The sequence below is a fragment of the Chlorocebus sabaeus genome, chromosome 23, assembly GCF_047675955.1.
Source record: "Chlorocebus sabaeus isolate Y175 chromosome 23, mChlSab1.0.hap1, whole genome shotgun sequence".
Classification (NCBI taxonomy): domain Eukaryota; kingdom Metazoa; phylum Chordata; class Mammalia; order Primates; family Cercopithecidae; genus Chlorocebus; species Chlorocebus sabaeus.
The window spans coordinates 47,042,843-47,056,732 of NC_132926.1; positions in this window are offsets into that span (position 1 = coordinate 47,042,843).

Consider the following 13,890-nt stretch of genomic DNA (forward strand, 5'->3'; position numbering starts at 1 on the left):
GCGCAGTAGGCGAGCGGCCCCCCGGGCGGGATGCCCAGCGGCGGGGGGAGGACGCCCTCGTAGCCTGCGTCCCCGCCGCGCTGGACCCATACTGAGCCGCCGGGCCTGCGGACTGGATGTGTGGGACCTGGACTTGCCTGGGATTTTCCGACCCCGTACAAACCCAGATGCCCTCTCCAAGCTGGGCCCGGCCGAGAGCGCCTTAGCTCGAGTCGGGATCCGCGTTGGGGCAGGCGTTGGATTGGGGGTGACGGTGCCCCAGCCCAGGATCCGGCACTTGGTGGAGCCGCACTCTGCTCCGGCTCCGGCGCGCCTGGTAGAGCCCCGCTGGCCCTGCGCCCCGGAGCCCTATATTGAGGCCATGGAGCGGGCGGGCAGTGCGGACCTGGCGGGAGGAGGGGGAGGTCCGTCTCAGAACACCCCAGCCTCGAGCTTAGCCGCAAGCCCAGGCCCTCTGCTCTGCTCCCGGGCTAGGAGGCGGCCCCCTGTCTGGGCGAACAGCCCCCTCCTCACCGCCCGCCGTGCAAGAGTCGAGCCGGTAGAGCAAGGGGCGCGGCCCCAGGGCCCTGCGCCCACTTTGCACACCCGCTCTCCGGCCCGCGCCCCTGTTTACAGCGTCCCTGTGTATGTTGGACTGACTGTATAGAATTATAAATCTGTCTATATCGACTTGTCCATGTACGTCTATTAAAACCATAGTCCGAGCGTGCTAAGCACTGCTGAGCCCCGACTGCTTCATTGGGCTGAGGAGGGAGGTGGATAGAAAGGGAACTGTGGGTAGAAAGGGAACCGGGCCCCTTGGGTAGGAGGGGAGCACCAAGGCAGCCCCCGCCGAGGTCTCCCTACCCCGCTTCCCCACCACCATTCTTGACCTGCTCAGCCTGGCTGCCATGAGGGCACCGACCAACGTTGCGAGCCCGCCCGGTGCGCGCCCGCTAACCTGCGCCTCTCGGCGTTGTGCGCGGGATGCCTTAGCAAGAACCCCCTCCCTCCACGGCTGCCGAACTGTGCAGGTTCTTCCCTGGTGACCCTCGAGGCCCCAGGGTGCAATACGGTCCTTGCCTGCCCAGAGCGTTCGGGCAGGGGGCTGCTGAGAGCCTCTTTAGACCTGGGGTTGCCTTTTCTTCTGTGGGTCCGGCAACAGCCCCTCTTCTCTCCTCGGAGCCAGGGCCAGGCTGTTCCAGGACACAGGGAGCTGGATCTACCAGAGTCTAGCGAGGGCCTCCCGCTGTCTTTCTCCCTAAGGCCCGCAACGTGCCGAGAGCCCACCCAGGGGCGTGCGGCTGTGCAGGAGAAAGTGTCCGTCACACAGGACTCACTTCTCACTTCCAATACATCTCAACTTGTGGGGACTGCTGGCCGCCTCCGCCCTCCCCTGGCTTTTGGAAACTACTGAACAAGACCAGCCTGTAAACTGCCTGTAAAATTCTGCTTCCCTTAAGTAAGTCATTTCTAATGGCAAAACAAAATGTTTGCAGCTGCAGTGGGGGAGGAAGGAGGGGTTGATATTCTGCTTTAGAATCACCTTATGATGGGGGTTGGCACTGCCCTGGACCCAGGCGAGCCCTAGCTAGGAGTGGGGCACAGCCACAGGCTTAGTCACGAGCTGACAGCTGGAGAGCCCTGTGCACACATTCTCAAGCCAGGTCAACACAGCCTTCGAGGTCAGGAGTGTTGTCCCTATTTTACAGATAGAACCAAGGCTCTGTAGCTGGGCCAAGGTCACACTGAGCCAGTAGGTTTTTAGATTCCAAAGCCAGGCATCTTTCCACTGATTTTCTCACCTTCAGATGAGGAATGAAGAGAGGTCCTCTCTGGAGGATGGTCAGCCTGATGCTGTGAGACCTGGAGTGTGGAGCTCTGAGATGGACAGTGCCAGATACACAGGCTAGTGGGGGTGGGGGTGGAATAGGGCAGGGGGCTGGAGCCAGACCACCCCTCCCCCAGCGGCTCCAATCCAGAGCGCCGACCCACTCTCTGGGAACATAAACACAACTACATCTGGACTCAGAGGGCCTCCCTCAGACTCACACATCTGCCAAGGCCAGAGGGCCCTGGTCTCAGCTGAGGGCAGGAGTCAGGGGAGACCTAGAAGGAGGCGGGCTGGAGGAAAGTGAGGAGCAAAAAGGAAGCCTCTCTGAAAGTCAGGTCTAGCACCAGGTGCGAGGGGAGCCACACAGGGCTCAGGTGGAGATGCAGTGTGGCTGTGGGGCCACAGGCCAAACAGCTGCAGACGGGTTAAAGGGTAGAAGTAGTCCCAGAATGACCCCAACATCCATCAAGGACTGTGGCCAACCAGGTGAGTGAAAGACCCAGCCGCAGGCCCCTCCCAGCTGTTCCCACCCAGCTATTCTGTGGCTGCCAGAGACTACAGCATGCAGCCCTTTGCCGCTGCTTCGGCTGCTTCGGCTGCAGGGTCATCACTGAAGGGGGCTAGGGACTGTAGGGGGCTCTGAAAGCCCAATCCTCTGAAAAAAAAAAAAAAGGCAGATTTCCTAGCCAGCTCTGCCTGAAGAAGATTGGGGGAGGGGACCGCCATTCATTGAACATTGACTGTGCCCCTGCTCTCAGTGCTAGGATGGAGCAGTGGAAACAGACACAGCCCCCGCTCTGCTGGACAAGTAAACAGACGTGTGTAATTACAACCTAGGCTGAAGAAAAACAACAGGGTGCTGTGAGAGTAAATGGGGTCTTGCTTTAAACAAGGTGGTCAGGCAAGGCCCTTCTGGGGAGGCGGCTCCATCCCTATGTTCAGTACCAAGCTCCAATGCTGACTGAACCTACACAAGGCCCCAGGCCCCAAGCTAAGTGTACACTCCTCATTCATAAGCCCCTTTACCTGCACACAGCCCTGTGAGGCTGGTATGGTTATTCTTTTATTAAAGTGAAATGCCCTGGCTCTCCTCTTGAGGTCCTAGTCCCTGCTTTCTGCATTAATAGGACTTCCCTGTCAAAATTTCTCAACAGGTCACTTTAGATGTCATTTGGGGTTTTCCCAGCTCAGCTTTCCCTCCCCGCCTCTGCAGGGTGTCCTGAATATGAGTCATGATTGACAGTCCTCCTAGCTACACCCCCACCCCACCCCAGGAACTATCCTAGATTCTGGGCCCTCAGTCACCCAGCCTATTGTCCTGTGGTACAATCTTCCCATCATCCTCTGTGGGCCAGGCCCTGGGAGAGGAACCAGGCCCAATTCCTGCCACCCACTGGGCCTCTGGGGAGAGGCAGAGCCCAGTCAATACCCTAAGAGATGACAGGATGCAGGGCGGGGGGGCGGGGCAGGCAAAGCAGGGGTACTCACCCCAGCATGCTCTTCTAGGGGTGTCCTGCGTCATGGAGCAAGGATGCCTGGACACTTCTTTTTGTTTGCATATCATGTTATGAGTAGCTAACAGCAGGCTCTTCCTGAGCACCAGGCCCCAGCAAAGCTCCTCATAGCAACTTCATGACGGAGGGATATGTTATCCTTATTTTTCACAGGAAGAAACTGAAGCTCAAAGGGAATCAGTAACTCGCCCAACATGGCACAGACAGCTAATGAGAGGTAGAGGCAGCACCTGAACTCAGACCCTCTGACCAGAGCGTGCGCTCGCACCCACCGTGCTGTACACTCCCCTTACATGAATCATATTTGTATTCAGGAGGGAAAGGAAATAAAAAATTAGATTTCTCTTCAAGAAGCTAGACTCAGCTGGGCTCCAGAACGGAGACAGAAAAGGTCCCAGGGCCTAGGATTTGCCCTCCTAAGCTCCAGGCTATGTGACAGCAGCAGAGGGCACAGGTAGCAGGGACAGAGGAAGCCCTGGGGTGGGGGCAGGCAGAGGCACAGAGCAGCTTTTTGGTGAAGAAAGGGCCCTGAATTCTCAATCAGGAAATCCAAGTTCCCACGTCAGTCCGGATTACAAGCTTCCTGTTTCCGAGATAGGGAGAACCCCCCCACCCCAAGGCCACCTCCCAGCCCCTGCTGGTGCCTGCCTCCTTGCCCCTCCCATCAGGGGAACCCCACTCTTCACACTCCCACGTTGTTTTTGCAGGTTCCTGGGTTCTGCCTCCTGACTGGCTGGTACTGCCCAGGACAGGTGCCTACCTGTCAAGCAGCTGCAGAGCACTCAGGAGACATGGCCACTGGAGCCCTGGCTGGAGGGGCTGCAATTCCATGAATCAGACCACTGCGGAGGAGTAGGTCAGGGTACGGGAAGCTGCTCGTGGAGCAGGGAGGAGGCAGAGGGCAGGATGGCCCTCACATGAAAGCTGCTCTGGCTGGCTGAGGCACATGTCTCACTCTGTGCTGTCCCCCACTGCACTTGACATGTTTCATTTATCTTATTAGCTTCATTTTATAAATGGGGAATGTGGAGCTCAGAGAGGTCATATAACCTGTCCTAAGCTGTACCACACCACTTTAGGGACTCAATCTCTAGCCTGACTGCAGAGTCTATGGGCTGTGACTATAAACACTGCCTCCCAGAGGCTGGCCCTGGCAGCTGGACAGGATCAGTGTACTCAGAGAGCCAGCACGGTGAACTGAGTCAAACAGGTATAGACAGCATCCCCTCAGAAGTGTCTGCACATAGTAGATGCTCAATCAATATTTGTTAAATAAAATAATTGAGGCACTTTGGGAGGCCAAGGCAGGCAGATCATGAGGTCAGGAGATCGAGACCATACTGGCTGACACGGCGAAACTTCGTCTCTACTAAAAATACAAAAAAACATTATCTGGGTATGGTGGCAGGTGCCTGTATTCCCCAGCTACTCGGGAGGCTGAGGCAGGAGAATGGCGTGAACCCAGAAGGCAGAGCTTGCAGTGAACCGAGATCGCGCCACTGCACTCCAGCCTGGGCAACAGTGCGAGACTCCGTCTCAAAAAAAAAAAAAAAAATTTGAGGGATGGCCGTCCCTCACCCCAACACTCCACAAAACATATCTTGACCCTTTCTCCCTCTCTGAACTCCTTTCTGTCCTCTATCTTGCATCTTTCCTTTTTCTGCCACTCCCTCGCTCACTCCTTTTCAGCACAGGCAGCTCTTGGCACCGTTTTTAAAAGTGTTTCTGAACAACAAAATAACCAAATTCAAAAATGGGCAAAGGACTTGAATAGACGTTTCTCCAAACAAGACATACAAATGACCAATAAGCACATGAAAAGAGACTCAAAATTGCTAGTTATTAGGAAAATGCAAATCAAAACCACAATGAGATACCATCTCACACCCATCAGGATGACAGTTATCAAAAAAGAAAATAACAAGTGTTGGCAAGGATGCAGAGAAATTGGGACCCTTGTGCACTGCTTGTGGGAATGTAAAATGGTACAGCCACTACAGAAAACAGTACGATGGGCCGGGCGCGGTGGCTCACGCCTGTAATCCCAACACTTTGGGAGGCCGGGGTGGGCAGATCATTTGAGGTCAGGAGTTTGAGACCAGCCTGACCAACATGGTGAAACTCCATCTCTACTAAAAATACAAAAAAATTAGCTGGGCATGGTGGCACGTGCCTGTAGTCCCAGCTACTCAGGAGGCTGAAGCAGGAGAATTGCTTGAACCCAGGAGTCGGAGGTTGCAGTGAGTCAAGATCGTGCCAATGCACTCCAGCATGGGCAACAGAGTGAGAGTCTGGGTATATACTAAAAATAAATGAAAGCAGAGGCTCAGAGAGATATTTGCATACCCATGTTCGCAGCAGTAGCTAAAACATGTTTACCGCAATAGCCAAAAAGTGGTAGCAACCCCAGTGCCCATCAGCAGATGAATGGATAAACAAAATGTGGTGTTTACATATGGTAGAATATTATTCAGCCTTAAAAAGGAAATTCTGACACAACTACAACATGGATGAACCTTGAAGACATTGTGGTAAGTGAAATAAGCCACTCACAAAAGGACAAAGATTGTGATTACACTTATATGAAGTTCCTAGAAGAGGCGAATTCATAGACAGAAAATAGAATGGTGGCTGCCAAGGGCTGAGGGATGGGGAATGGGGAGCTACTGTTTAATGGGTACAGAGTCTTCAGAAGGATGAAGAAGCTCTGGAGACGGATGGTGGTGACGGTTGCATAACAATATGAATGTACTTAATGCCACTGAACTGTACAGCTTAAAAGGTTAAAGTGGTAAATTTTATGTATATTTTTACCTCAATTTTATTCAGAAAGTATATCTGTGTTTATGCCCTTCGTTACCCAGAGAGGCATTTAGAGGCTGATTCCCAGGACTCCCAGAGGCTGTGTTCACTGTTTGGCAAACCTTTCCCTAGAATCCTCTTCAACCAGCAGCCCCTTGGAGGCCCCAGCAATAGCTGAGCCCTTGCACGGCCCTCATCCTGACTTTTCATCTTTCTATGCAGCATAGCAGCGGGACCCCAGTAAGGACACTCCCTTTACTGAGTGTCTACTATGTGGCCACGAAAGAGCAACCCAGGGTGGATGACTTTTCTTTGTAAGTTTAGCATAAAATTAAATGTAGATTCACTATTGTCCTTTTTTTTAACCGAGCTTCTCTGTCAAAAAGGCTAAACTAAGGCAAGCAACAAAACAGTCTTAAGCACAGTACCATTTTTGTTCTTATATATGCACAGAGAAATGTATGGATATGTACAAAGTGTTAATAACAGCTACCTTTGACAGGGGGAAAATGAACATTTTTAAAATTTGTCCCTTTCAAGGTCTTTTTGCACTGACAATGTATCAGTTTTGCAATGATGAAATAAAATAATGATTATTTTAAAAATACAAAACCCTGTGACCCGCAGGGGATAACCTTCTGCCCACTGCCCCTGTCCTCCCACTGAGGTGCCAGTCATCAGCTACCTGGGATGCAGCCTCATTTGAGGGAGGCCAGTATGACAGCTATCAAGTAAACCTTTACAGATTTTGACAGAAATGAAATTTTTGTTTTCAAATACATTCTTCTTTGAACAGGTGTCAAACTAGTAGGTGCCATTAAGAGTGTTCAGTGAGAATTTGTAATGATCTTTGATTACGAAGCAAAAGAGTTCAGTGTTTGAAGCAGGTTCTCCTAAGAGGGAGTCCTTCTCTTTTCCTTCCATCCCTTGTTGCACCCTCCCCTCTCCCCAACCTCCAACTCAGCAACCGATCTGCACCCCTACCTTGCCCTGACACACACACAACACACACACATAGTGTGTGCCTGCCAGCCAGCATGATCATGGAATCTTTATTAAACAGGTCCAAATTACCAAGGTTTTACTACACTACTAAAAATAGTCATGCTTACTTAGCCTGTTTAATAAGCACACCATTTCTAATTTTTCTGCCTGAGTAAACTGAAACATCATTCCAGAAATACATTTTTCCTGAAACAAGAAGGCTCGCTTTTTTCTTCTTCATCCATACACCATTCTCCCTCTTTCCCCCTCCTCTGCCTCGCCTCCTCTATCTGTCCCCTGTGTCCCCCTCAGCTCCCACACCTACCCTTTTTTAAGTTTCCAACATAAAGGGTAAAGTAACAGTAACTTGAACTTGGCTTTCACGCAGAATGGACCAATTTTTTTTAAGTGTTGGTAATTTGTCCTGAAAATGGATATCGGGAGTTGGGCTGGAAAGGCTTTGAAGAATGGGGTTTTATGAGTGGAAAACGCAGCCTGAGCATGCAGAAATGTGAGCTGCACCCCCCTCCATGCCTGGGACAGTGCAGCACGTGTGATAATTGCAGCTAATAGCACCATTATTGCTATTATCACATTATATTACTATTCTTCATCAAAATCAGACAATGCTTATTAACCCATTTAATTGAACCAAGGGTTTAACATCCCAATGACTTCACAGAAAGTGCTTGGCAAACTCTCTAAGACATCGTAGCCACAAAGTGGCTGGCCACTTCACCGCCTGCCAGACTGTGGCGGGGCCCAGCAAGGGTTTCCCCAAACTGTTCCCTCCTGTGGGCTATCTGGGAACTTTCCAGGACACACTGGGATGGATGCTCATCCCCACCCAGACTCCAGCCTCTTCATGCACACACATGCCCACACAGGCGCGCGCGCGCACACACACACACACACACACCTCTCTCCCTCTGGGTAAATGCAATTCAATAAAGGATACCCTTACACAAAAGACCCCACCCCAGGCACTGTGTGGCCAAGGATCCTTCCTCCATCCCCCAAGCTGGCATTCCTATTGTGTCACCAAGGCCGGAATGAGTACAGGCACACACAATTCATGGTGAACCCCTGGCTTCTCCCAATCTTGGCACTAACTCCACCAAGGCCTCTCAACTCTCCCACAATCCAGAGCCCACAGTGGGGCTGCTGAAGCCCACCGAGCCCCCCAGGCTCACAGAGACTCACCCAGCCCCTCCAGGCAGGGATATCCACTGAGCCCAGGCTGGTGGAGGGGCCTGGAGGAGGGCACGATCCTCTCGAGGAGTCAAGGAGTCCAAATCCTAGCCCGTGGGCTGGGCTCTTCCCAGGGCATGACCTCACTTCACAGAGCCCCAGTAACCCTCTGTCAAGCGAGCATTGAACACACCTGCCTACCTCTACCTCTGAGGGTTTCCTGTCAGGATTTGAAAAGACCCTGGATGTGACCATTAAATATTGCTGTCAAGTGGCCTGTTGCATCAGAGGCACAAAATTACTCATTTTCATCTCACTGACCTCGTATTGCTGGAGGATTTCTGAGTGAAGACGCTCTTTCTTGATCAACGTGTCCAGCCTCCCTCCCCTCCAGACAGGTTCCCCAGGGAAGCCTCTTGCTTTGCTTCCTTGGGAGTAGTGGCACTTCCAAGCCCCCAGCAGGGATGCTACACTGCCCCAGATCCTCCACCAGGTCAAGAGCTCCCCCTTGGGTGAGAGGGAACCATGTCCCTCTCTGAAGTCCCTTAAGTCCTGAGCTTTCACCAGCCTCCTGCTCTGGCCAGCAAGGCCTAGGAAGGCCCTGTCTCAGCCCACCCAACCCAGCCTACCTCTGGGTGTGGTGGGGAAGTGAGGGCCAGAGACAAGATCATGGAGATTAAGAGCACGAACTTTGGAGTTAGGCAGAGCCTGAGTTTAACTCACAGCACCACCACTCAGTCACTGCCACAGAACTTCTCTGAGCTTGTTTCCTCATCTGTAAAGTGGGGAAAATGTGAAAAGTTATATATGGTGCTTGGCACTGTGCCTGTGACAGGCATAAAATAACTGCTGAGTCTCTTTGCTGCCCTCCCCCTCCCTCCCTCCATCAGGATTCTAAAGCTGGCATATCTCAGGCAGGCTGATCACTGGCGTCCAGGTGTCAGGGATGACCCTGCAGTCCACAGCCCTCCCCAGCTGGTGCTAGGAAAAGAAGTATCTATGGATAGAGGAATTAAGGTCTGATTCAATGTAGGATACAAAAGACTAAAGGTGAGAGTATGAGAAAGGAGAAATCGAGGCTAATGGGAGCAATCTGGGAAGGCTTCCTGTTAGAGGGAGCCTGGTACTCAGCCTTAAAAGACAGGCAGAACTGGGATGGGTATGCAGGAGCAGAGGTGAGACTGAGCCAGGCAAAGAGGATCCCTGGGAGGCATGGGAAGAGGAAGGAGAGACAGAATAGGGAGAATAGAGGAGCCTTAGATGCCAAGTGCAGGGGATACAGCCACCCTCAGAGGCAGTGGGAATGAAATCTGGCCAGGTCATTGCTTTGCTTACCACGATTCCATCCCTTAAAGGCCAAACTGCCCGGCTGAGCGTGTAAGCCCTCAGGATCTGGCTCCAGTCTACTGCCCTAGCCTCCAGCCCCTCACCGCCCACCCCACAGCATAGGCTGCAGCCACACTGATTTCTCGGCACTCCCTAAACCCTCGCTGAGCTCCTGCCCGCTTTCCTTTGTGCATTTGGGTCCTTCTGCAGAGAATGCCCTTCCACCTACCAAGGGGACACACATACAATGTTTTCAAGGTAAAAACTGTTGTTTTTCCTGATCATAAAATACATACTCATTCTTAAAATTCAAAAAGTTCAAAAAAATGTGAGCACAAAAGTCGAGATCCCACAAACCACTATGAATATATATATATATATATATATATTTTTTTTTTTTTTTTTTTTTGAGACAGAGTCTGGCTCCGTCGCCCAGGCTGGAGTGCAGTGGCACGATCTCAGCTCACTGCAACCTCCGCCTCCCGGGTTCAGGTCATTCTCCTGCCTCAGCCTCCCAAGTAGCTGGGACTACAGGCGCCTGTCACCACACCTGGCTAATTTTTTGTATTTTTTAGTAGAGATGGTGTTTCACCGTGTTAGCCAGGATGGTCTCGATCTCCTGACCTCATGATCTGTGCGCCTCAGCCTCCCAAAGTCCTGGGATTACAGGCGTGAGCCACCGCGCCCGGCTCACTATGAATATTTTTATGATTATCCTTGCAGACGTCCTTCATCAGACATATATGTCTATATGCTCATACATTCTATATGCTCACTCACTATTACATAAAGGATGCCAGATCCCATGATGCTCTAGAAAGCCACTTTTTTCACTCAATATAATATCAAGAACATCTTCTCTTATCAAGAAATCATTACTTTTAATGGCCACAAATATGGATTCATAATAATATAGCCAGTTCCTCACCAATGAGCATTTAGGTGATTCCTTATATTCCTATTATAACAAGCCACAGTAAACATCCTTATCCATGCATCTCTGTGTATTTGATATTTATTTAGCTCCTTGGGACAATTTCAAGGAGCAGAATGATTGGGTCCTAGAAACACACATATAAAATCTAATCCACATTGCCTTATGAGAAGGCCACACTTATTTGCATTGCCAAAAGTGGACAAAGGTGTGCATTCTCCACACTCAGGCCTATCCTAGGTTTTTTGTTTGTTTGTTTTTGTTTTTTGAGACAGAGTCTCACTCTGTTGCCCAGGCTGGAGTGCAGTGGTACAGTCTCGGCCCACTGCAACCTCCGCCTCCCAGGTTCAAACAATACTTCTGCCTCAGCCTCCCAAGTAGCTGGGACCACAGGCGTGCGCCACCACGCCCAGCTAATTTTTGTATTTTTTTTCAGTAGAGACTGGGTTTCACCATATTGGCCAGGCTGGTCTTGAACTCCTGACTTCGTAATCCGCCCACCTTGGCCTCCCAAAGTGCTGGGATTACAGGCGTGAGCCACCACGCCCAGCCTGATCCTAGGTTTTGTCTATCATCTTTGCCACCTAAATGAGAAAAAAACAAAACCTCTCACTGCCACTTTATGTGTGGTGTTTTATTTATTTCTCCTTTTTTTTTTCTTCATTTTAATGCAGATGGTGTCACATATGTATAGTTCTGCAGCTAGCTTTTCCCACCTGATAATGTTTTCTCTCCTTTTCCACTTGCCCTTTCAAGGGTCAGATTAAAAACTCCAGCCAAGAGTCTCTCAAGGCACCCCTTCCAGGTGCCCACAGCTGCCACTCCTGCTGATCAAGTTATGAGTGAGTGCAAGAGCAGGTGGAGGGAACTGCCTGAAGGTCGCCACCCTAGAGGGCCAGCCTTGTGGGCATCTGGACACCGACCAGGCTGGTGCATCCTGCCTGCTGTGACCAAATCATGCCTGCTCAGCACATCCCATCCGCAGCCAAGCCTCCATGTGGGCCTGCTGTACTGAAGCCCAGGGAAAGGCGATGTCAAGCCAAACCTCTCTCTCTGCCCAGGCTGTAATTTCCTCATTAGGCACTGCAGTCACCACCCTTTCTGCACACACTGATTGCTTCCTGCCCTCCTCCCAATCTCCAGGCTCCCGGGGCTCCCAGGGCCAGCAGACTTCAGAGCCTGGACTAAGCATTGAGAAGGTGCCAGTGAACTCACTGGCCAACCGAGAATCGTCTGTGCAACCACCGCCCCCTTTTCAGAGTCAGGCCCCTCTCAGAAGGGAATCATGGCTTGGTTTTTAAAGTTGAAAAAATAGCTGCTTCAATAAGAAAGAACAAGATTGCTATGAAGCAGTAGAGCAGAGGGGCCTGTGTTCAAATACTGACTCTGCCCTTTAATGATGACCTTGGTCCAGTGAGTCTCTGAGTGCTGGCTTGCCTGCCTATAAAAGGGGACAACAATTCCTTGGAAGATTGTTGTGTGGCACCACAGCAATGGCTAAAGAGCCAGACGCACTTGGTTGTGAATCCTGGTTCTTTCCCCTTAGCTGTACAACCTTGGGTAGGTTACATCACCTCTTCGAACCTTAGTTTTGCCACCTGTTTAATGGGAATAAGTGTTGTTATGTGATTGAAGTCATACATGTGAAAAAATCTTATAAACAGAAATACTGGCAAAACAGAAGGCAGTATTTCCAGTCAGTAAGGAGAACAGGCTGTGCCGTTGAAGCTCTGGCCTGACCTCTGTTTGGATCCCTCCTTCTCTGGGCCAGTGTCAAGTTTTCTTTTTTACATTTTAGAGATGGGGGCCTCACTATGTTGCCCTGGCTGGTCTCAAACTCCTGGCCCCAAACTCCTCCTGGCTCAGCCTCCTGAGCAGCTGGGATTAAGGGTGTGAGCCACCACACCCACCTCCAACGTCAAGTTTTGAAGAGTTCTTTTTATCTCAGGCCCTGATCCCAGGCATTGAAGTAGCACTGGAGAGAGAGGAAGTCAGGGGCAGTGGTCCCCAAATGCCAAGCTGGAGGGCAGCCAGGTTCTGCTGCTGTGAGAACACCACCACGGTCCATCACCAGTTCACACAGCTCTCAGTTACTCTGCAGTTTCCCAAGAGTTTTGAAACAGGCTCTTCATCACCTTCTGGTTTCTTGCACACTTCTCTTCTGATACTTTAGTTTCATCTTGCAAGAAGACAGTCATACCTGGTGCCACCACCCTCTGGTATGCTTCACCTGGAGGCCCCTGATCTAGCTAAGGGCTCAGTCCATGGAAAGCCCTCATATCATTTCCCACTGTTAACCCAACAGGTCCCTATTATGCAGGGTGATCTTTTATATAACCCAAATATAACCCAGAATCCACATGCTCTAATCTATCCATGGGGCTTCGTTTTTAAAAGGTAGAGCAATTAAAATAAAATTAAAAAATAATTTTAAGATAATTCCAATCATCATTTGCCTCTCTCAAAGAACACCTATAGGGATCCCACTGTTAACCCACAAGGACACTTAACCACCTCTTTTGTCCTATCTCCAGGGCACACCCACCAGCTATGTCATAGCTGCTGTCCACAATTCCCAGACTCTCAGTCCTCAGATTTTGCGTCCTCCTTCCCTCCCTTTTCCCAGCTCCCTGTTGTGTTTTCATCCAGCCACGCTGGTCTTTTAATTTTCCCTCTGTTTTGCCCACTACCCCGATTGACCAGCATGGAGGAGAATGCAGGAGCTGGCTAAGAAAGTACAAATACTCCCCTTTCCCTCCAGCTCTGCAGGCCTGGCTCTCCACCATTCTCCTAATGCCACATCACACAAAGCCTACAATAAAGTCAAACATAGAACTTGGGGCAGGTGCAGCCTGTGGCTGACCAAGCACAGACAAAATTCTTTGTAGCACACTATTGGGAAGAGTGGGGATGCCCATGTGTTGATAGATTTTGCACCATCACATGTATCTCCTTCCCCTCTTTCCAATCCCTGTGACGATAATCAGAACAACCACCTCTCCTTTCTGAGTAGCCTAGACAGGAATTCAGAACCATCTTCTCTCTTGAGGGCCTGTAGGACGACACAGCAGACCCATTTGGGGCCAGGGACAAAGCCTGACACAGGCAGAGATGCCCGGAGAGCCAGACCTGACCTGCTGAAGGCTAGTTTGCTCTAGGAGGTGTCCTAAAGCATTTGAAGAAAGCCTCAAGGGGCACAGTCTCCAGAGTCTCAGTACCAGATTTCTAGGGGCTGTTGGAATGGACAGGAGCATTCGCATTATCAGTCACTGCCTTGATCTCCACAATACAGGGCCTGCTTCCTGCTGGTGGAATGAGAAAACAGT